This window comes from Terrapene carolina, unplaced genomic scaffold (assembly GCF_002925995.2).
Source record: "Terrapene carolina triunguis isolate 2854851 unplaced genomic scaffold, T_m_triunguis-2.0 Scaffold68, whole genome shotgun sequence".
Lineage (NCBI taxonomy): Eukaryota > Metazoa > Chordata > Testudines > Emydidae > Terrapene > Terrapene triunguis.
In genome coordinates this window covers 5,074,641-5,095,748 of record NW_020664419.1, presented here as the reverse complement: position 1 = coordinate 5,095,748, position 21,108 = coordinate 5,074,641, and positions in this window count along the sequence as shown.

Sequence of the window (21,108 nt, the reverse complement as noted above, 5' to 3'; positions counted from 1 at the left end):
GACATGTTCGGCTTTTTGGCAATTCCCCCCGGACGGGGGTTTGAGTGCCGAAAATCCGGACATGTCCGGGAAAAAGAGGACGTATGGTAACCCTAAGCTTATTCTCCTTTCCATATGAGAAGATATTTTGTTTATAAACACATTTATACAGGTATTTCTGTCTCCACACTAGGAGGGTTTTTCAGTTTACTAAACCGATATAATTAAAGCAGTACAACTTTTATGTTTATACGAGTCCTTAGATTGCTTTAGAATTCAGGCCTCCTCTATTATCCTAGCTCTACAACTGATATTAAAAACTCTACTTCAACAGTATGGTGTACTGGAGGACATAGGTTTTTTAAATCTCCTCTGATATGCTATAACTCCCCCATATTCAGCACTGTTACTTTGAGGGGATGGATTAGTTTACTGGATTTTTAGTTGTAACAGCAAATTCTGTATTTGGAGTTCATCTTTTAGCTGCACTTATACCTTGTAAACACCAATCAAGTCATACAGTTTTGTTTGTTTTTAATTAAACAAAAATCTCGTTTCATGGCAGTCTGGGCCCAATCCTGCAGTCCTTTAAAACAGGCAAATTTTTCACTGAGGGAGGACATTCTTCTGACTCAGCATAATTCCAAGCAATGCTTTTAAAGAGACACCCTGTGATTTTGGTGAACACATTCTCTTAACTATCATACCAATGGCATTAGATAATTAAATCTGGAAACATTTTTTTAAATCTTTCTGCTTAGACCAAACAAATTGGTCAGTTTTATTTTGGATTATAATCAGTCAGTTTCACTTTCTCATTCTGACTAGCTAAGTGGTTTGATATGGAGGTTGGAAACAGTACAAGGGAGTGTTGATTTACTTTAAAACAGTGGTTCTCAAAGCCAGTCCGCCGCTTGTTCAGGGAAAGCCCCTGCCGGGCCAGGCCAGTTTGTTTACCTGCCGCGTCCACAGGTTCCGCCGATCACGGCTCCCACTGGCCACGGTTTGCCGCTCCAGGCCAATGGGGGCTGCGGGAAGCGGCGCGGGCCGAAGGATGTGCTGGCCGCCACTTCCTGCAGCCCCCATTGGCCTGGAGCGGTGAACCTTGGCCAGTTGGAGCCGCGATCAGCCGAACCTGCGGACGCAGCAGGTAAACAAACCGGCCTGGCCCGGCAGGAGCTTTCCCTGAACAAGCATCGGACTGGCTTTGAGAACCACTGCTTTAAAATACTGTTCTCCACTGGATTTTAAAGCCATTCATGAAAACATTTTAACTGGTTCTCCATTACCCAAACCTTGTTTTTTTACAAAATCTAAATTTTGAACCACTGTGACCTGTTGGTGTCTGGACATGAAACTATCAACATTTACTTTTGGGGTGAATCATGGGCGATCATGGAGAAATGAAGCTACCTGTAGAAAATGGATGTTTTTTAAAAACATCCAGAGTGACAGCTCTTGCATGGAGCTGATAGTAGGATTACAACATGGGAGTGGCCCGTGGAAGGGGCATGAGATTGGTGCTCAGGACGCTTGTTTCCTTTTCCTGGCTCTGCCATGGACTCACTTGTGTGACCGTGGGCAAGTGTCTCAGCCGCTCTTTATACCTCAGTTTTCCCATCTGTGAAATAGGGATCGTGACATTTACCCATCCTTGCAAAGCACTTTGAGATCTACAGCTTGGAGGAGAAACACTATAAACATGCTAAGTGTTCTTAACAACCTGCAGCCATAGCACCAGATTTGTAACTGCTGGTCTTTGTGGAACAGGCTTGGATTCCCAGATAGCCAATCCAGTCCTTCATTCTTCTCAGCTAGAGACACTGAATTCAGTGCAGTTTACTATCATAGGAGACCTTAAAAGCCAAGCTCCTGTCCAGTCGACATGTACAATGGGCTTTCCATATAAGTAGGGATTGCCCCGGTTTTCTTGGCCAAAATGTTCCTCTTTGGCCACTGCAATGGACCATGCTGTATGCTGACAGTCTGCCTGATTTCTCAACTTCACTGGTGCTGCATGTATATTAGGCCTGAGCCTGCATGCCCTCTTGATGCAGAACTCACTGACACTTCAGCGGGTCTGTGTAAAGGATATGAAAAAGCAGGGCCACCCTTTGGGAGGTTCTTTGGGATGGACGGTGCTATGCAGGAAGGCAGGATGATAATGTTGTTCTCACTTTAGGAGAAGAAAAGACACAATCCGTCCTCCCCCCACAGAGCGCCAGGGTGTTCTAGGTCTGCTCCAAGGCCGATTGAAATCCATAGACTCCCAGTGACTTCATAGGTCTTTGGATCAGTTAGTTCTCAGTCACGGTCTTGCCTCTAAAATAACATTCCTTGGCCAAGTTCTGCTCTTACTAGCATCTGAGCAGTTCCCATTGCCTTCAGTAAGAGCTGCTTGTGTGCAAATGAGAGCAGGATTTGGCCCTTCGTTTCCTGTAAGTAAACTGAATTGAAGGATGTACTGTCCTTGACCGATATGATTGTTTCCCCATCTTCCTGTGTCTGATTAAATGTAACTTATACTTGTTGTATAATTTACTCTGATGTTCATTGCTGCAATTTAAGGTGTCATTATTGACACCAAGACGTAGCATTCAATAGGTAATTTTCCACTAAAGAGCCCTGTAATACAGAGATTTGTTGTAAGCACTAAACACAAAGGGCAAATTTCTTGGAATCCACACATGCTACATAGCTGAATGTCAGTAATATAGTAGTGCAGGGAAATGCATTACGAGTGAATATCTCTGTGTAACATAGTTTCTATATCCCTTTTTTAACCTTAATGTCCTCTCACACATAGTCCATTCTTAGCCAAGAACTGCTCACGATAAAAGATTTTTCCCAGATATTTACTTATATGCCATTTACTATGTAAACTTTTTTTTAAAAGATCTCAGTTGAAATTCGTCCTGTCTGTTTTGCACAGACATTCAAGAGCAAATGGGGCACTTTTTTGTAAGAGCGACATGCATCAGTGGAGAGTTGGCCACAAGTGAGCCCTACAACTTTATTACAATAGCAGTACTAGAGTTAATTTGATTAATTATAGCAATAATAATGGTAAGTGATTAGTTAATGCCTGTAAAAGCAATTTGAAGCATATGAACACGATGTAAGTGCTATTGAATTATTACTTGCTTTACTCCTTTGCTTTCCTCTGTATGAACCCTCACTGTGATAAACTAGAAGGAACATCATAGTTTATCCACTCAGGAATTGTATTATTGCCTTGTGAAATAGAAGGGTAGTGATGATATCACTTAAATATAGAGCAGACACAGACCAGCCTAATACGCTTTGTCAAATGAGTTAAGGGAGAGCTCCCGAGTGGTGTGTAGGAGTGGAGCCAGGAGAGTGTTATGTGGATGGTCTCCAATGAGCTCTAGTCACAATAATGCTCTATGGGTGTGGGTATAAGTGTCTTTCACCCCAGGATCTCAGAGCACTTCACAAAGGTGAAGACTGTTTTCCCCGTTTTCCAGCTGGGGAAAGTGAAGCACAGACAAATCAAGTGATTCTACCTGTGCGGAGTCAAAGTCAGGGCCTGGAACAGAGCGCAAGGTTTCTGATTCCCAGCCCACTGCAGGAGAGCATGCTGCTCACATATTTTCATTTATGCCACATGGTTTTCCAGACCATTTTAGAAGAAACACACTGAAAGCGTGGGGCTGCCTCAGATTATCAAACTTGTAATAACTAAAGCAAACCCAGTCTTCCAGCTGAAGAGACAGAAAAATGAATACTAAAACCAAACCTTTTCTCTAATAAGAGCTTTCTTATTAAATTGGAGGTGAGGAACACACTGGTTCTCCCATTAGCTCCTATCTTGTCCACTTTGCAACCACTCTCAACCTCGGCATCATCCTCCCTCTTCAGTCCTCTCCCCATGCTCTTCTCTCCTTTTTCACCTTCTCCATTACCTTCTCTATAAAAATCTCAGTGCACACATCTGTATTTTGCTCATCTTTCTGGGGGGAAAGGATTCATCCTAATCCATCCATTTATCAGTTCATATGAGATCTCTACTCTGATCTGAAGGAGTTCAACAGAGAATTCTGAGATGCCTGTAGTAAGATCTCAGCCAGGGCTGAATGCAAACAGACAGCTAGGTCTACCAGAAGCAATTACTCCAGCAGCTGTTTCCCACTGAGAGATCATCCAGGGGACAGGCAAACTCCCCTCTTGTTTGTTATGATGCTTTTTAAAACTGAAATAGTGGATGATTTTAACTGAACTTCAGAGTTAATTTATGTTCCTTGACAGAGCTGGAAACCACCTATATAAAAATTGCTCATTAGCTGTGACTTACAGAAGAGATGGGCCAGAACCAAGCACCCTCACACTTGAGGGAAACTTGGATCCAAATCTAGACTTGCCCCTATGACTATAATAAAGGATCCAAAAACAAGCAAAGAAACCACCACTAACCCACACAAAAAAATGTAACTAACAAAGCTGCATCTATTCCTCACTAGATTCATTTGCTTGTATGTTATATCCATGCCCCCAACTCTTTTGCCTGTTTGTGCCTTTTGGACTGTAAATCGTCTAGGGCAGGGATTGTTTCTTTATCTATTGGTATAGCACCCAACAGAGTATGATCCTGACTCAAGAATTTGGGTGCTACCATAATATAAATGTTTTAACAATTTTTAATAATGGTCCAGACAAACTTGGATCTGAATTGTGGGGAAATTTGGATCTGGATGTAAAGTTTGCTGTGACTGTTTCTCTTCCTCATTGCTGATCAGCAAGAATTTAGCAAGGAAATACATGAAGTGAGCTAATGCTCCCCCGATGAGTAACATGTACAATTTATACTTTTGACTTTTGGTGAAAATCCGTGCTCAGGTACCTCTCGCGTTAATGTCAATAGGAATCTCACTTTGGCTGATCTCCAGGAGGTCTCTCCAGTGTGTGACTAGATCTCCCATGATGGCTAAGAAAAGACAACAGCAAATTAAATCCTACTTAGAGCCTAGCCGTGAAGGTTAGATACATCACCTTGGGCCGTGAGCTTGTCTGATGTCACAAGCTGAACAGCTTTGAGCCTTGGAGACCTTTAGAGAAAACCCGGGGTTCTGTAGAAGTGGTGCCAGGGATTTGTTAGTTATTCATTGCTACTTTTGTCATTTGCATGGCTGTGATGCCTAGAGGCCCCAACCATGATCAAAGCCCCACTCTGCCTGGCCCTATACAAACACATTATAAGAGACAGTCTCTGCCCCAAAGAGTTTATAATCTAAATAGACAAGTCGAACAAAGGGAAGGGAAACAGCTCTGTTGTAAGGTAGGCAAGTGCTATGTTGCAGGAGGTGCCGTATTTCGGATGCTAAAACTGAGGTCTTCCCCCACTTATGTCCATGACACCTTTCACTGAAGCAAGGATGTGAACCACAATATCCTGGACAGATTCCAGTTCAGATAGACACACTTCCTGCCCCTAAAATTCCCTCTGTCTCCAATCTGAAGTGCATTCTTCTTCCTCATTTTCTGCCATAAACTGTTGCGCAGTGTTTCTCTGCACTCTTAAACAGTTGCTCTGTTCCCCCCAAGAAGTGGCTCCGTTTTAGAGGCAGGAGAAGGGATTAGAGCTGGGTGAGATTTTTTGACAAAAACTTAAAAAAACAAACAAAAACCAAAAAACAGATTCAGCGACACTGAAACGTTCTGTGAACTTGTGCTGATTTTTAGCAAATTGTTTCAATTGGGGAAAACAAAAAAAATCTGAAAAAATTTAAATATTTCATTTTTTTAAATGTGAAAAACAAAAAATGGCCCAAATCAAAATAAAATGGGTTTTCGTTTTGGGTTGAACAAACAAAAGGAATTTTTTTGACTCCTGCTCAATTCACTAAAAATTTAATTAAAAAAAACCTCATTTTTGGTTTGATCGGAAATGATTTAAAAAATAATTACTTGGAATAGCCAGCAAACCAAAAACTCCATTATTTGCCCTGCTCTAGAAGTGATTGTTGCATATGGAGCGGACCCTGCACGATAAAAAGTGCTAATGGAAGTACTTCCTTTAATAATACCTTTCATTTAATTGAGGGACTGGCAGGCTCTGGGCTGAATTGTGTTTTTGAGCGCCGTTCACTGGGGCTGTGGCACATGGGTGGAAGTGGCCTAAGGCATCCTACCTGCGCATTGCAGATGTAAGCGGGGGAATGGTCCCACTATTGTGGGGAACTTTCCTGGCTTATACACTACCCCGGTGAAATCGGCTAGCGAAAGGATCGGAGTCCTCGCTCCCACTCCATTTACCCGGAGCCGTGCCTGACCTAGAGGAGTCCCCTTCCACTCTCCTGTCTGGCAGAGTCCTTGTAACCCCAATAAGGTTGGGCCCAGGATTCCTGGGGGGCTCAACCCCCCAGCCTTGTCGTGGTCACTTAGGGCAGGGGCTAGGGTGTCCCCACTCCAGGGTGCTCTCTCTGCACTGGATGCTTCCCTGACCCACTGATCATCTCATACAGTTCAAAGCAAATACAATTTATTAAACAGCAATTGATTTTTAAAAATAAGGAAAAAATGGGACAGGTTAAAGGAAAACACGTCACCCCGCTCTGTGGCAGGGGGACACCACAACCAGCGTCTCTGGAATGTAAGGGAAGTTCAGTCTGTTCCTCACACGGCCCAGACCTCCTTCTCAGGCCCTGGCTGTGCTGCAGGGAGGCTGCAGGTCGGACACTTGCTCTGGCGGTGGCCACACGCCCTCAGGCTCTAGGTGGCAGGACCCTTCTTCCCAGTGTCAGCCCCCACCCCCGTCCGGGTTACGATCCCCCTCCAAGTCTGGCCAGCAAGGACTCTTGGCTGGGAGCGTCTCCCTGCCAGGGTCCCCCTTGCTCTCCCCAGCTACTCACCGCACCCAGCTCCACTCCGCCTCAGCACGGCCGCTGCTGCTCTGCCTCCAGCTCCCTGGGCTGCGCCTCTGGCCGGCACGGCTCTGCTCCCTAGTTCAGCTCGGGCCCCTGCTTTCTCCTTAGCTGGGCCCCACTCTGTCTGACACAGGCAATTCCACCTCTCATGGAGGTCCGCCTGATTAGCCTGCCCGCCCTGCCAATCAGGCTGACCTGGAGCATTGGCCTCTCCCCATTGTTCCTGGGAACTGTCAGTCTCAGGGTCCTGATTTCCCATTGACCCTTCCCCTTCCTTTTGGTACTGGGAGCTAGCCAACCAGAACACCGCCACTGAGTTTTAGTAAGGGGACAACCGTCCTCTTACACAGACACGGGTAGAATGCCTGGATGGGATCAGAGGACTGGATTCAGTGCAATGCCCAGCACTCACTGCACCTCCTTTAAAGGGTGTGGATCTTTCGTTTTTCTCCCCCACAAGCCTTCTCGCTCTAGGCCTCCTGCCAGATGCTAGCAGTGATGGGGATTGGCCACTCCCAGAACAGGGCTGGCCACGCCCCTTTGCAGCAGAGCACTACCAGATGTGCTAACTGGCCTTCCACTCAGGCTGCTGTAGGAAGATGAGGGAAGAGAATCCCTGTATCCTCTTGCTACTCCATGCCCCAGTGCAAGAACAGCTACTTTCTACATAAAAAAGAACAACCTGTTCATCTGAGAGAAGGGACATCAGGTATGACAAATGACGCTCCAGGAAGGCCCAGGCAGCCCCACTAGCAGGGCATGTCTGCTCCTGGCACGAACACAGCCTTTGCTAGGCCACCCTCTGGAGAGCACCGGCTCTGTTTCACATTTATTACCCCTCCCCTTTATGCCCCCTGCCCTGTTTTAAGGCTCAATGATTTCCATTGTGTTCAGAATAACACTGCGTCTCCAGCCTCACAGCTCCTCCTTTAACATCCCCGCTAGCAATGCTCCTCTGAGTGAGGATTTCAATTTTCCATTCTCAACTTTGTCTTATTGAGCCAGTGAGTCATCTTGCTCATTAGCTGAACTTTGAATCTCTCTCCTTGTTATCCGCTGGATCTCTTTCAGCCTTGTTTCCTAGCAGCGGAAGCGCCTGCCTCTCCCTTGGTCTGCTCTGGATTGCAGCATAACAGCCTGTATCGCTGCTGCAGTAGCATGTCCCTCAATCTGAGGGACTTCAATAAAAATAGATGGGAGGAGGGTTTGTTTTCAATTCATAGTTGCCTTTCTGTGTAGCGAGGTTACTTCTAATACAGTGAGTCAGCTTATTCAAGGATCTTGTGCGTACAATGGCACACAAGCATCCATGCATTCCCTCTTATTTTTCTTTGTGTTTTGAAAGCTACAAGGGCACTCAGCAGCAATTCTTTGTGCCAGGTGCTAATAATATTCTGTTACTAACCCAGCCAAATGAGAGCTGGCTAGGGTAAATTCTCCTCTTTCTGCAACACAGTGGATCTAAATTCTGGTTTCTCTGCCTTCCCTTCAGGCACTGACCTCCCAGAGAGGGAGAGTAAAACATTGGAGCCAAGAGCTGCCACGTGGCTTTGAGAGGAGAATTTTGCTTTTACAGCTGGACTGATTGTTTTTGGGGGGATGAATCAAGAATGAAAGGGGTTGGAGAAGGAAAGAGTTTTAAGACCCTCCCAGGAGTGACTTAGATGACCCCAAATTACTTCTAGACCTCTGAATCTGAGTGGATCAAGATTAGGACAACCTGTCTTTCCTGCTTCTCAAACTATAAAGAGGAACAAAGAATGATCATTCTGAGGAGATAAATCCTGAGCAACGTCACCTTCCTACCATTTGCTTCTCCATGTCTGGATGAATCATTTCCAAATGTCCTTATCTCCTGTAGGATAAAGGGGCGCTGTTACATTTCATCTTCTCGTTGTCATCCGGATCATTTTTAGATCTTGATGATTTTTTACTATTAAGGTTTGGCAGCTCTAATTGTCTTCCTAAATTGTGAGGCAGCATGACGGATAAATTCTTCTTTCTTGGCATTCCACCATTTCTCAGTCTGCTTACGTTTCTTCCAGTAACTTGTGTCTCTTGTAACTGAAATGCTAGAGAGCCTTCCTCTTAAACTGATTATTCATGACCATAGGAAAGATTACTCAGTAAGCCATGATTAAGACATCACTACAGTATTATTTATTATTAGCCCATTGCCTCCAGCATATTTGTCCTGACTGACAATGTATTGATTGTCTTTGGGATATTATTGTTTTGAGTGAGCTTTGTCGTATTTTGAGCAAATCGATTTTTTTAATGCACTTTTTTTTTTCAGCACCTCCCCAGGGTGTTCCTTAATGAATCTGTCCTGATAATGAGGTGTTCTCTGTCAGTAAGATCTAGTACAGTTTATGATGGTTTCTCAATAGAATTGGTGGAAGCCCCTTCCCTTTGAGTCCTTTGCAACTCGACTGGAGAATACAACATAGGGAACAATCCTTGGGAGCTGGACTATGTAACCTAATGGGTCTTTTCTATCACTAATTTTTCAGATCCTGGGTCTCTTGTTTCCTGCACATCCAGTTCTCTAGTACACTAGGCTTCACAGAGCGGTTAAATTTGCTGGCATATAATTTCTGGCAATCAGGAGCTATGCCAACCTATACATTTCTTGGAAATCCAATTAGAACATGAATTCCCACTGACCTAAGAAACCACAAATAACCAGCTTTCTGTTTATAATTAATTGCTGCTGTCCGGCCACTTGGGGATCACTGTGTTTGTGGAAATGTTTGCTATTTTGTCAGAGCAGAAGGCTTCTTGAGAGCACTTGGTTTATGAACTCTTCACTGAATGTGCTGATATGGAGGCACGATAAGTACCCACTAGATGTGAAACTATGTATATACTATCTGAAATCAGCCACAAGAAAGTGAACTGATGCTAGGCCACAACACAGACATGTTTTACACTTCCCCCCGCCACCCACATCACCAACCCAACACCACACACGCTCTGCAGGGACACTCGGTGATCAGGGGTCTTTCTGAGTTAACAGCAGTGACACCTGGGCTTATTTCTTGGTGTTTGTCCAATGTAGTGTATCGATGGACTTTCTAAGAACAGGATAACTAGCCTTGTGGCTCATTTCAGCCAATGGTAGCCCAGGCACTGAAGAATACAGGTTCAGCCTCACGGATGTTAGCCACTAATCCCTTCCTACATACTTCAGGTTAACGGAGCTCCAGATGATATTAAACTGGGAGGACTTGCAAGCAACAGTGAGGCAAGGGAAATAATGGAAAGCGACCTAGAAAGATTAGAAACATGGGCATAAAATAAGAAAATGAGATTCAGCTTGGAGAAATGTAACCTCTATCAATGAATTGAAAATGCTGAAAAAGAACGAGGAGTAACCATGGATATGCATTTGCAATAGGAGATGGCTGGGGAAAGAAGTCCCACGGAGTTTAGGGATGCATATCCAGAGTCCTCTCATCACAGAGTACGAGGAGTCTCTCTCCATGCAGCTTTGGTTCAACTGCACCTCTGAGATGGCATCAATTTTGAGTAACACATTACCAAAAAGACATGGTCAAATGGAAGCTGGGGTGTTCAGAAAAGAACAGCAAGAATAATCATGGGGAAAATTAAACAAATGAAATAAGTACAGGTTGGCTAAGGGACTACGCCCATAAATATGCAAAGGTGGCAAATACCAAGAAAGGAGAGGACATCGTTAGGCTGGTACAAGGGATATAATTAAGGGGACAAAATTAAAAAAAGAAATAAATTAGGATGAGTTCCGGGAAAAACTTCCTGACGGTAAGGTCAATTAGAAGAGCTTCCTTGGGAAAGAGATGGAAGCTCCATAACGTGGGACTTTTAAAATCAGAAAATTGAAGAAAACATTGGAAAAAGCGCTAGATGGAACAGTCCTGTATTTTCAGGAAGAAGGGACAGAATCATAGGATGGTCTGTCGTTAGGTCTTTCCCATCTCTAACTTATATGATTTACTATGATCAGGTTAACAACTTGTGTATGGCAGAGTATGGAACTGTTGACCATGAATTATCGCTATGGATCCAAGGGAGAATCTGTGCCTCGGTGATCCCTTTGATATTATAAGGGATGATGAAAAAGGGGGGACTATGAGAGGAAAGGTATCTTCCATACAGATGCCAGGAGAATGATTGAAAATTTCAATCTCCAGGTCAGCAATGGGTCCATTTTATATTAGTGGAGTAACAGATGGGTAGTCAAACTAGCTTAATGAGGGGGAATTAAAATGTCTACCTCTCTAATGTATCTATTTTAAGGTACTTTTAAGCAGTGACTATCAGAAGGCAGAGTTTATGGAAGTGATGAATGTCATAAATGAGGGGAGGGATAATACATTGGTGAGGCATGATACAGAACCAAACTCTGCGGTGCTTTATGTGCACCTGTTTCCAATTGCCATGAATGCAACTCAGGGAAGAATTTGGCCTGCAAAATCTTTGGACAAAAGCTATCGATAGTTGTAGATATTTTGACTCAGGCTGTAGAGCGAGTGGATAGAAGCTAAAGAAAATAAAGGCCAATCCTGTCCTCGGATGCATACACAATGTAAGAGGAGGTGCTATTGTCACTAGCATAACAACTGCGAGCTCATTTATGATTCTCTCTCCTGAGCTGCCCTCGGCTTGGGAGACTTACTTTTGTGGTAGGATTAGTGTTGGCAGGGAGGCAGAGTCATGGAACTAGTATAACACACGTCTGCTTTTCCACCCCCTGCTGCAGTGGTATTGTGTCGTGAAGCATTTATAATTGGCCCCACCTAATGGAGTTGCTCAGGTAGGTAGGCAAGCGATGTTGTCACTTTACTCCCTAAATGCTATTGGCTCTAGTCCCTGGCTGATTCACAGTGAAAAGATTATATACTAGGGCTGGGAGAAAGGAAAGCACATAAATACCCCCAGTATGACTGAGTCAGTGAGAGAGAGACAAACACAGCAATTTCTGACTTGGGGTGTCATCAGATGTTTGGCTGAGTGCATGTGTTCTCTCTGTGTGCTGCCCCAGCTCTGCGCAGATAATGGAGACATCAGGTTTTGATTGAACTGCCCAATAAATCCATAGATTAGGTTTTTAGCAAAGAAACTTAGCCAGGTTTATTGCCAATGAAGCACAGTGCTAACAACCTGGCTCAGTGGTTACAGGTACACTAACACGTGTATGCTCGGGACAATGGACTGGCTCAGTTAGTGGCGGGACTTTCCACTGACCCCGATAGCGCCTCAGAGGTACCTCTTTATACCCCAATACAAACAAGTTACATATTACCCCTCTGACATGGTTAGGTGCCACCCTGTGACATGGCTAGCTACCACCCATCACCTTGTACTTGTTGGTTCGATCAAAACCGCTCTATCCATAATACTGTCATTCTGACCTTATCTTTAAGATGGGTCAGTGTGTCCCTCGTTTCTCTGGGGAGTGTACCTGTACCATTCTTAGTGTCAGGGTGTTCTGGTATTGCCCTCCTGGAATGTGTTTGCATGAGTATTCTGTACCTAGCAATTAATAGGAATGTGTGTTTCTGCAATATCAGCCCCGTTCTTGCCAGATTCTGTGAGCTTGCAAGCAGGCACAGCCTGACTTCTGCTCACTTTGCTTCTTCGCTTTATATCAGCAAAGCTTGACCACTACTTTAGTTCAGGCCTTAGGCCTCACACCAGGCCTCTGATACAAGGCCTTATGTTTCAGGCTCTTTCTACTGCAGGGGAAAGTCCAATAGAAGGGTACAAGGTTTACCTTGTCCCAGGGGGGTCCCTCAGACCTAGCAACTGGGGTACCCCTTTGTAGTGGGGTGGTCACCCTGCTCCTGCCCGGAGGGTTAAAAACAGCCCTGGGAGAGGGCTGTGGCAGGAGAAAGCAGCTCCTAGGCTGATTGGGGAAGCAGCTGCAGCTGGGCCATGCCCAAATAGGTCCAGCTGGCCCTATAAAGGCCAGTGAAGTCAGGAGCAGACACAGTCTTTCTCTGCCTGGAGAGAGGGATGGGCCTGGCTGCTGGGAGCTAGAGGAAGGTACCTGGAGTGGAGCAGGGCTGGGGGGGGGGAGGGAAGACCAAGGGAGCTGGGGAGCTCCGACCTGGAACCCCCCCAGGCTGCGGCCTAGTATAAGGCCAAACAGGTACTGGGGATGCAGGGGACAGCCCAAGGCTAGGCAGAGGCAGCAGGTCCAAACCCAACCTTGCCTGTGATGAGTGGCTTATACCGCAGTCAGCCCCAATGAACAGGGGTTAGTTGGTGAGTGCCAGGGGATGACTGCCAGGGGGCAGCATCCCAGATAACGGGGCACCGGAGTCCAGGGATGGACGCGGGGGCCCAGCGGCAGTGGGACACCGGCCTGCAGAGGGTGCTCCAAGGCTGGAAATGAGCTAAGTCCCAGGACACCAGCAGGAGGCGCTGCAGGGGTGAGTCACGCATCGCTACACCCTTGTAGTCCCTCAGTCTGCTAGGCAATGAGGTAGCTGAATGCAGGTCCTACTGGCCAGGTTCGACTTCAGAGTCTGCTGTCTCATTGGAGCATTTTCCTTCTATCATCAGAGCTAGCATTTGCCTCTTGTCTCCTGTTCCCACTTGTGGGGGAAAATTTGGCTGAAAGGCCCGACAGCCTGGTATGGATGACCTACACCTGCCCTTTTGCAACACAGCAGTTGCTTCCCTTTGGACTCAACACCTGGTCAGGTCACACTGACTTCCCCCCCCCCCCCGCCGCCTCTGCCCAGCTAATCCCCTGCCATAGGTTTAACTCAGGCAACCACCCCTTTAAGAGCCCTGTAGGGCTGTTGCATCAGTGCTCCTGCCCTGAGAGTCCCCTTCAAACCTTTCTAGGCTGCCTCCTGCTGTGGCAGGTTCCCCTGTATCCAGCCACAGGCTGGCCAGAGCCAACTTGCAGGCTGCTGTCTCTGCCTGCACTCACTCTGAGCCACAGCCCCACCGTTGGAGTGACCATATGTCCTTCTGCTGAATATGGGACACCTGGCAAAACTGCTCATACTCAAGCAAGTTCAACTGCAATCAATCAGAACTATGCAGTACAAACGTCCAAGTTGACTGAGCCCCTGTTCAAAAGAAAGATGGCGTTGCTGGATTCTTTTTATTTACCTTCTTATCTTTAAGGCTTTAGGGTTCACACAGGGAGGGGTGACATACACCCCTACCCCCCCCCCACTCTTACACCTCTCTTACATAGGGGTGTGACCGACCGACCTGCCCCTCCCTGCCCGGTGCTCTCCATCCTCCATGTCTGGCTGGGCCCCTGGGATGGACCCACCTCTCCTGGTACCTGGCACCACGTTTTCCTGAGGCAACTGGGGGGGGGGGGGTGCACAGGGTCATATGCCCTCCCTCCCCGGATTTCTGCCAGGGTTCACACCAGAATGTGGCCAGCAGCAGCCTGTTGGCGCGGTGTGGGAGGGAAGGGATGGGAGATGCTTCCAGCTGCAGTGGAGGAGGAGGGAGGGAAGGGATGACCTGCCCCGTGTCTGCAGAGCTCATCTCTTCCATGTCCCCTTCCCTGTGGCTGGAAGCAGCTTGTCCCTGCTTCCCTGCACAGTGTCGAGAGGCAGCTAACACCTCCAGGCTGCTGCTGGCCACCAATGTAACCTGGCCGCCTCCGATTACAGCACAGGCAGGAAGGGATTAAGCTCTAAGGAGAGGGGAGGGCACCTAGGGGATGGAGCAGCCCCACGCTCCCTGGGGGCAAGAACCAGGACATGGGGGTGGTGGTGAAGAGCTTACGTGTCACCTCTGCTGCCCACCCATCGGCCCTTTACATGCCAGTGCCAGCCGGAAATGGGATGGGGCCGAGAGCCGGCACGCAGCAGGGGCTGTGCTGACGGACCAGCAGGGGGAGCAGCCGGCCCCACGTGTTGCAGCTTTGCCCCACCACTAGCTTTGCACACACACACCCTCACTGCTCCTGGGAGGGCAGCTGGTGAGCAGAGATCCGGCCAGTACCAGGTCCCACCAGTACTGATGTAGGGGTAGAAAGACAGAAAACATGGGCAGTGTAAGCCATTCATGGGACAATTTGCCCATTTTTAATAAAAAGTTGGGACACCTGCAGGAGGGCTTAAATATGGGACTGTCCCTTTAAAAATGGGATGTCTGGTCACCCTACCCATGGTTCTCCCTATGAGGCTGATCTGCCCCTGCCCCCATATGTTCCTCTTCCTGTTCACTTGGCAATGCATCCAGAGCCCCCTACTGGCTAGTAGCTGAACTGGGTGCCTGTCTCTCCCACAATGCCATGGGACCTAATCCTTTCCCTTCAGTTTCAGTCTGGGGTGTTAGAGTAGCAGCCGTGTTAGTCTGTGTCCGCAAAAAGAACAGGAGTACTTGTGGCACCTTAGAGACTAACCAATTTATTTGAGCATAAGCTTTCGTGGGCTACAGCCCACTTCATTGGATGGATAGAATGGAACATAGAGTAAGGAGATATATATATACATACAGAGAACATGAAAAGGTGGGAGTTGCTCTACCAACTCTAAGAGGCTAATAATTAAGATGAGCTATTATCAGCAGGAGGAAAAAAAACTTGTGATAATCAAGATGGCCCATTTCAGACAGTTTGACAAGAAGGTGTGAGGATACTTAACATGGGGAAATAGATTCAACGTGTGTAATGGCTCAGCCATTCCCAATCTCTATTTAAGCCTAAATTGATGCTGTCTTGATTATCACTACAAAAGTCTTTTTTCTCCAGCTGATAATTGCTCATCTTAATTAATTAGCCTCTTAGAGTTGGTAGGGCAACTCCCACCTTTTCATGTTCTCTGTATGTGTATATATCTCCTTACTATACATTCCATTCTATGTATCTGATGAAGTGGGCTGTAGCCCACGAAAGCTTATGCTCAAATAAATTTGTTCGTCTCTAAAGTGCCACAAGTGTGTGTGTGTGTGTGTGTGTGTGTAGCCAGCAATGTTTCACCGCCCCGCCCCTTAAGAGTTACTGCCATGCAGGCGCCATGTATCACTGTGTGTGTCACTGAGATGCTGAATCCTCACTCACTGATGCATTGTCTCAATGCAGCACATGGGGCAGAGGAGTTGGTGGGTGTTTTGCCTGGAAGGAGAAGGCCCATGTTTTCAGGCTGTTCTTAAACTATCAACTCTGAGGTCCTAAGTATTCATCTAAAAAATCCCACAAAACCGGGCCAGAATGAGCCCCACGCTCCCTGGTGGGTTGATGTGTGTGTGTTGGTGCTAAATAAGCCAGGGGCTGTGGAATATTGCCCCTCAAAAATGTTACAGCTTTGGCAGTTACATATGATGCACTATTAGCACACGACATGACCATATCTCATTCTATCCTCTCCATCCTGGCTACTTCATGGAAGGTGGGGGCACTTCTCTCTTCCCATTCAATGCCTCCCGCCCCCTCACTTGCAGCTGCTGAGCTGGAGTGAAGGAGGAGAGAGCCCAGATCTCCCCTACTTCCCCCCACCTCCCGCTCTCCTTTATTTAGGTCATCACCTTTTTAATTCCCAGCTTGCTTTACTTGTGCCAATGAGCTTTAGCTGGAACTAGAGGCCAGAAGACATGAAAATAGGCTTAGTAGCAATCTGTGTCCTTCCTGTGTGCTTAGAAACAAAACATTATACGGGAGGCTGCCATCCCTTTCTGATCTCTCTCCCCTGACTGCCCCAGAGATCTGTAGTATCACAAGGACCACCTGATTATCCTTGGGAATCTTTCATGTGCAACCACGGTCAGAATGTGGTTCTCAGGATAGTCAGATGATTCTTGGATGTTACTTTAGACCTCTAGGACAGTGAGAGGAAAGTCAGTAAATGTTTGATGTGCCAGAGAGGTCCATGAACAAGCCAGAGCCTTGAAGGGTTCTTGTATAACCAATCTAATTGATGCTGATGTGGCTGGCCACTGTTGAAGGCTGGGTCAGGAAGGAGCACATGTTTTAGTACAAGACTCCTTTGTCTTGCTGTTAGTTGAATGACCTGTCATAAGGTTCTGAAGATGCATGTGTTGTTTCTTTACATGTGTAGCAAGAGGCCAGGCCACAGAGCGTGGTGATGGAAGCTCTGTGGTGAAGCTGAGAGAGTAGCTTCAGAAATAATTCTGGTTTTCATTTTCGAATAAAGTTCCTTGCTCAGTGATAGACTGTGATTGTTTCTATGATTCACTGCCACATGACAAGGTCAAAGGCCAATTTGTTTTTCATCTTAAGAAATAAATTGTGATATGACTGGGGCTGAGGCCCTACAGCCCATCCTGTGATCAAATTGTTGGTAAGGGTGTTAGCCCCAGGATGGATAGCCCCTAATCAGGAAGACTCGATTTAATCATGGTTTTCTACATAAAAGTGCATTCTTGTTGGTTGTTATAACCTTCATACATATTCTTCACAACTCAGCGATAGATAGATAGATGTAAGTTTCATTTTTAGAAGGTACACGCTATACATTTTTAAACAGTGATTTATTTTGAAAACTTTTCAGATTAGTTTTACAGCTATATCAGGAAATGAATGATTGTTTGGTTATTTCATTTACCAAAGGTAATTGAAGCAGATATTTATTTAGTTCACCTCCCAATGACTATCTCCAATTCAACAGGTTAATCATTAATATTTGGAGGATTTTCTTGCCATACTGTATTAGGAAGAGAACATCACCAGACAGACATTTCAATTGTTTTTTTAACTAAAACAACAACGTTAAGTATTCTGGATTTTTTTCTTCAACAGCAAACATAGCATATTTTAACAAAACACGCATATGTCCCTCGCTTCTCACATTTATCTCCAGACTTTTTCTCCTTGTCCAGATCTATTCCGCCCCCAACAATCTTCTATTCATTGAACTTTTTGAAACTTTGCACTTTTAGAGAGAGGTAAGGGATTGACTCTGTGTACACAAATTGCAGAGGGACAATAGAGTTGAGGTCTGTTATTTCTCACCTCTATATATTATTTATTTATTTAAACACATTTTTGCTGTTAACAAGCATGTTACCTCTGGAGACACAAATCTACAGTTTGAGAACTGCAAAACTAAGCATATCTGATGGTATCTTCTAGACTGAGCACTGAGTCCCATTGGGTAGATAGAAAGAATAACCTAAATAATCTATACAGAAGTCTGTGGAACCCATAAGATTGGGTCCCTAATCCATGAACTATTGGAACCCATTTACAAAATTTTTCTTAAACATTACATGAATATATTGTCTTATACTATAGAATTAGAATTTATAATCCCTGTTCCATGATGAGATATCTTTGAGCTATAATGTATCTTAATTAAAACTACCTTTAGATAGGATTTTTCCTCAAAAAAACATTTTATCAAAAAATACGATTTAAATAAAAAAATCCATTTTTTTTTTAATCGTTGATTTTTATCCACCCTGATTAGCTCCAATGCCATTACCAAACCCCAGTCTGGATAACTCATTTGCATGTAGTGTTCTTCAGTTCTCTCCTGACCAGTTGTACAGCATTGCTGGGTACTGTTAAACAACCGACATAGGGTAAAAAGTGCTTTATAAATACAATACTGAGTGAAATACTATTAATGAGAATAAGTACTAGCTGACTGTTGGTGATGAAATGGTGGAAGTGGTGGGATTACAGGGGTATTGGAAATCTGCTGTACAAAAGTAGTAAATATTAAAGAATAAGCAAAAGAGAATGTAGCTGATATCCATCCCAGTTAGGTCTGAAAAGGCCATTAGAACTAAGTAACACCATGCAAAATGGGATAAATAATATCCAGAAAGCTTTTAAAATATAGAACAATCTAATAATGAGGAGAAGGATTGGGTTTAGGGAAGAGCTGTAAAAAATGATCAAGAGCATGTTGCGATGGGTTGCGCCCCCCCTTCTGGGAGCTACCTGATGTACTGGGGTACCACTGAGCCAGTCTGTTCCACCAGCATGGGCCCCCTCACCCTGTTCTGCTGAGCCAGGCCCTCAAGCCTTTTATAGCACACACAGAGATAGGGACACACCCAACTGCAGAAAGACACAGACACTGAGATCAGCACTGCATGGGAAGGTTTTCAGCTAAGGGATTGCCCAGCGCTCAAGTGCACTCCTGCTCTGGAGAGTAAACCCAAAATTGTATTGTCTTTCGCTGCACTGAGAACTGTACACTGTGAGCTAACTGAAATTCGCCCTCTCCCTCAATGTGGAGAGAGAGGCACAGCTTTTTGCCCCCTTTCCCCCCTCCCCAGTCATGAATTACACAAACTGGGTTTAAAACAAAAACAAGTTTATTAAGTACAAGAGGTAGATTTTAAGGGATAGCCAACAGATCAAAGCAGATTACCTTAGTAAATAAACAAAAACCACAAACTGAGTTTAACACACTACATAGGTAGATATAAATTAGCAAATTCTCACCCTGAGTATAAACAGGCTGGCAGATTCTTAAGGCCCAAGTTGCCTTGGTTTTCCCAGGTTTTCATATACAGGATAAAGATCCTTCTAGCCTGGGACCATCATTTTCCACAGTTCAGTCCTTGCCCCTCAGGTGTTTCCAGATGTGTTATTGCAGGGAGAGTGAGGTACCCTCATGATGTCATTGTCCCCTTTTTATATCTTCTTCCTACTTGCTGGAAAGCTCTTTTGTTGTGACCTGGGTCAAACAGTTCCCATTGTGTAGTGCTCTCTCTGAGAGGTTTCTATTGTCCACAGGCACAAGGTAATCCTTGTGCTTGTGTGCATTTCCTCAATAAGCTATTAACATTGTTTGGACTTTTTACTGTTGTACCTGAAAGGCTGCTTGTGGGTATTTTCAACCTCACAACATGTTTCAGTAACTCAAACATAGCCAAACTTCATAACTTCACATACGATGATAACACATACAATCCAACAAGATATTAACGTCTAGCAGATCAAGACTTTTGGAATGGTACCACACAAGACATACTTAGCCATTTGTGTCATAGGTAACTGCATCACCCATGTGGGGTTCTGATGCGGTCCACTGTGAGCCATATCTTTCCTGGCATGACGAAGCCAGGATAATCAGCACTCTTCTCGCGATTCCTGGTCTGGATGGCAGATGGATGACTCTGTCCCCCTTAAGAGGGAGTCCCCGACCACCAACATCCTGGTATTGAAGAGTTCAAGTCCCCAGAGCAGGTGTTCCAGAGTGCTTGTCTCGGGATTGTTTCCATTCTGTGTTTTCAGTGGTATTGGCTTGGGGCTAAGTGGTGTCCTGAAATGTGACATGTTAGGGTATGTCTACACTACGAGAGTAGTTCGATTTTAGTTAAATCGAATATGTGCAATCGATATTAGAAAGTCGAACGTGTGTGTCTACACTAAGGACAGTAATTCGACTTTGTCAGTCCACACTACCAGGGAAAGCGTCGACATTGGAAGCAGTGCACTGTGGGCAGCTATCCCACAGTTCCCGCAGTCCCCGCTGCCCATTGGAATTCTGGGTCGAGCCCCCAATGCCTTCTGGGTAAAAAAATGTGGCGAGGGTGCTTTTGAGTAACTGTCGTCATCCGTCAGTCACTAACGCCCTCCCTCCCTCCCTGAAAGAGCCGGCGGGAAATCAGTTCGCGCACTTTTTGATCAGTGACAGCGCGGACGCCACAGCACTGCGATCATGGATCCCGCTGCGACCATCGCTGCAGTTGTGGCCGTTCTCAACGCCTCGCACCTTATCATACACCTTTCCCAGAGGCAGATGCAGAGAAATCAGGCGAGGAGGCTACGGCAGCGGAGTGAGGGCCTGAAGTCGGAGAGTAACACAGAGCTGTCAGAAACCACGACACCCAGCGCCGAGGACATCACGTTTGCAATGGGGCATGTGGATTTTGTTGAACGGCGATTCTGGGCCCGGGAAACAAGCACGGACTGGTGGGACCGCATAGTGCTTCAGGTCTGGGATGAATCCCAGTGGCTGCGAAACTTTCGCATGCGGAAGGGGACTTTCCTGGAACTTTGTGAGTTGCTGTCCCCTGCCCTGAAGCGCAAGGACACCCGGATGCGAGCAGCCCTGACTGTCCAGAAGCGAGTGGCCATAGCCCTCTGGAAGCTTGCAACGCCGGACAGCTACCGGTCAGTCGCGAACCACTTTGGCGTGGGCAAATCTACCGTGGGGGTTGTTGTCATGCAAGTAGCCAAGGCAATCGTCAAGGTACTACTGTCAAAGGTAGTGACCCTGGGAAACGCGCAGGCCATCATAGATGGCTTCGCTGCGATGGGATTCCCAAACTGCGGTGGGGCTATAGATGGGACTCACAT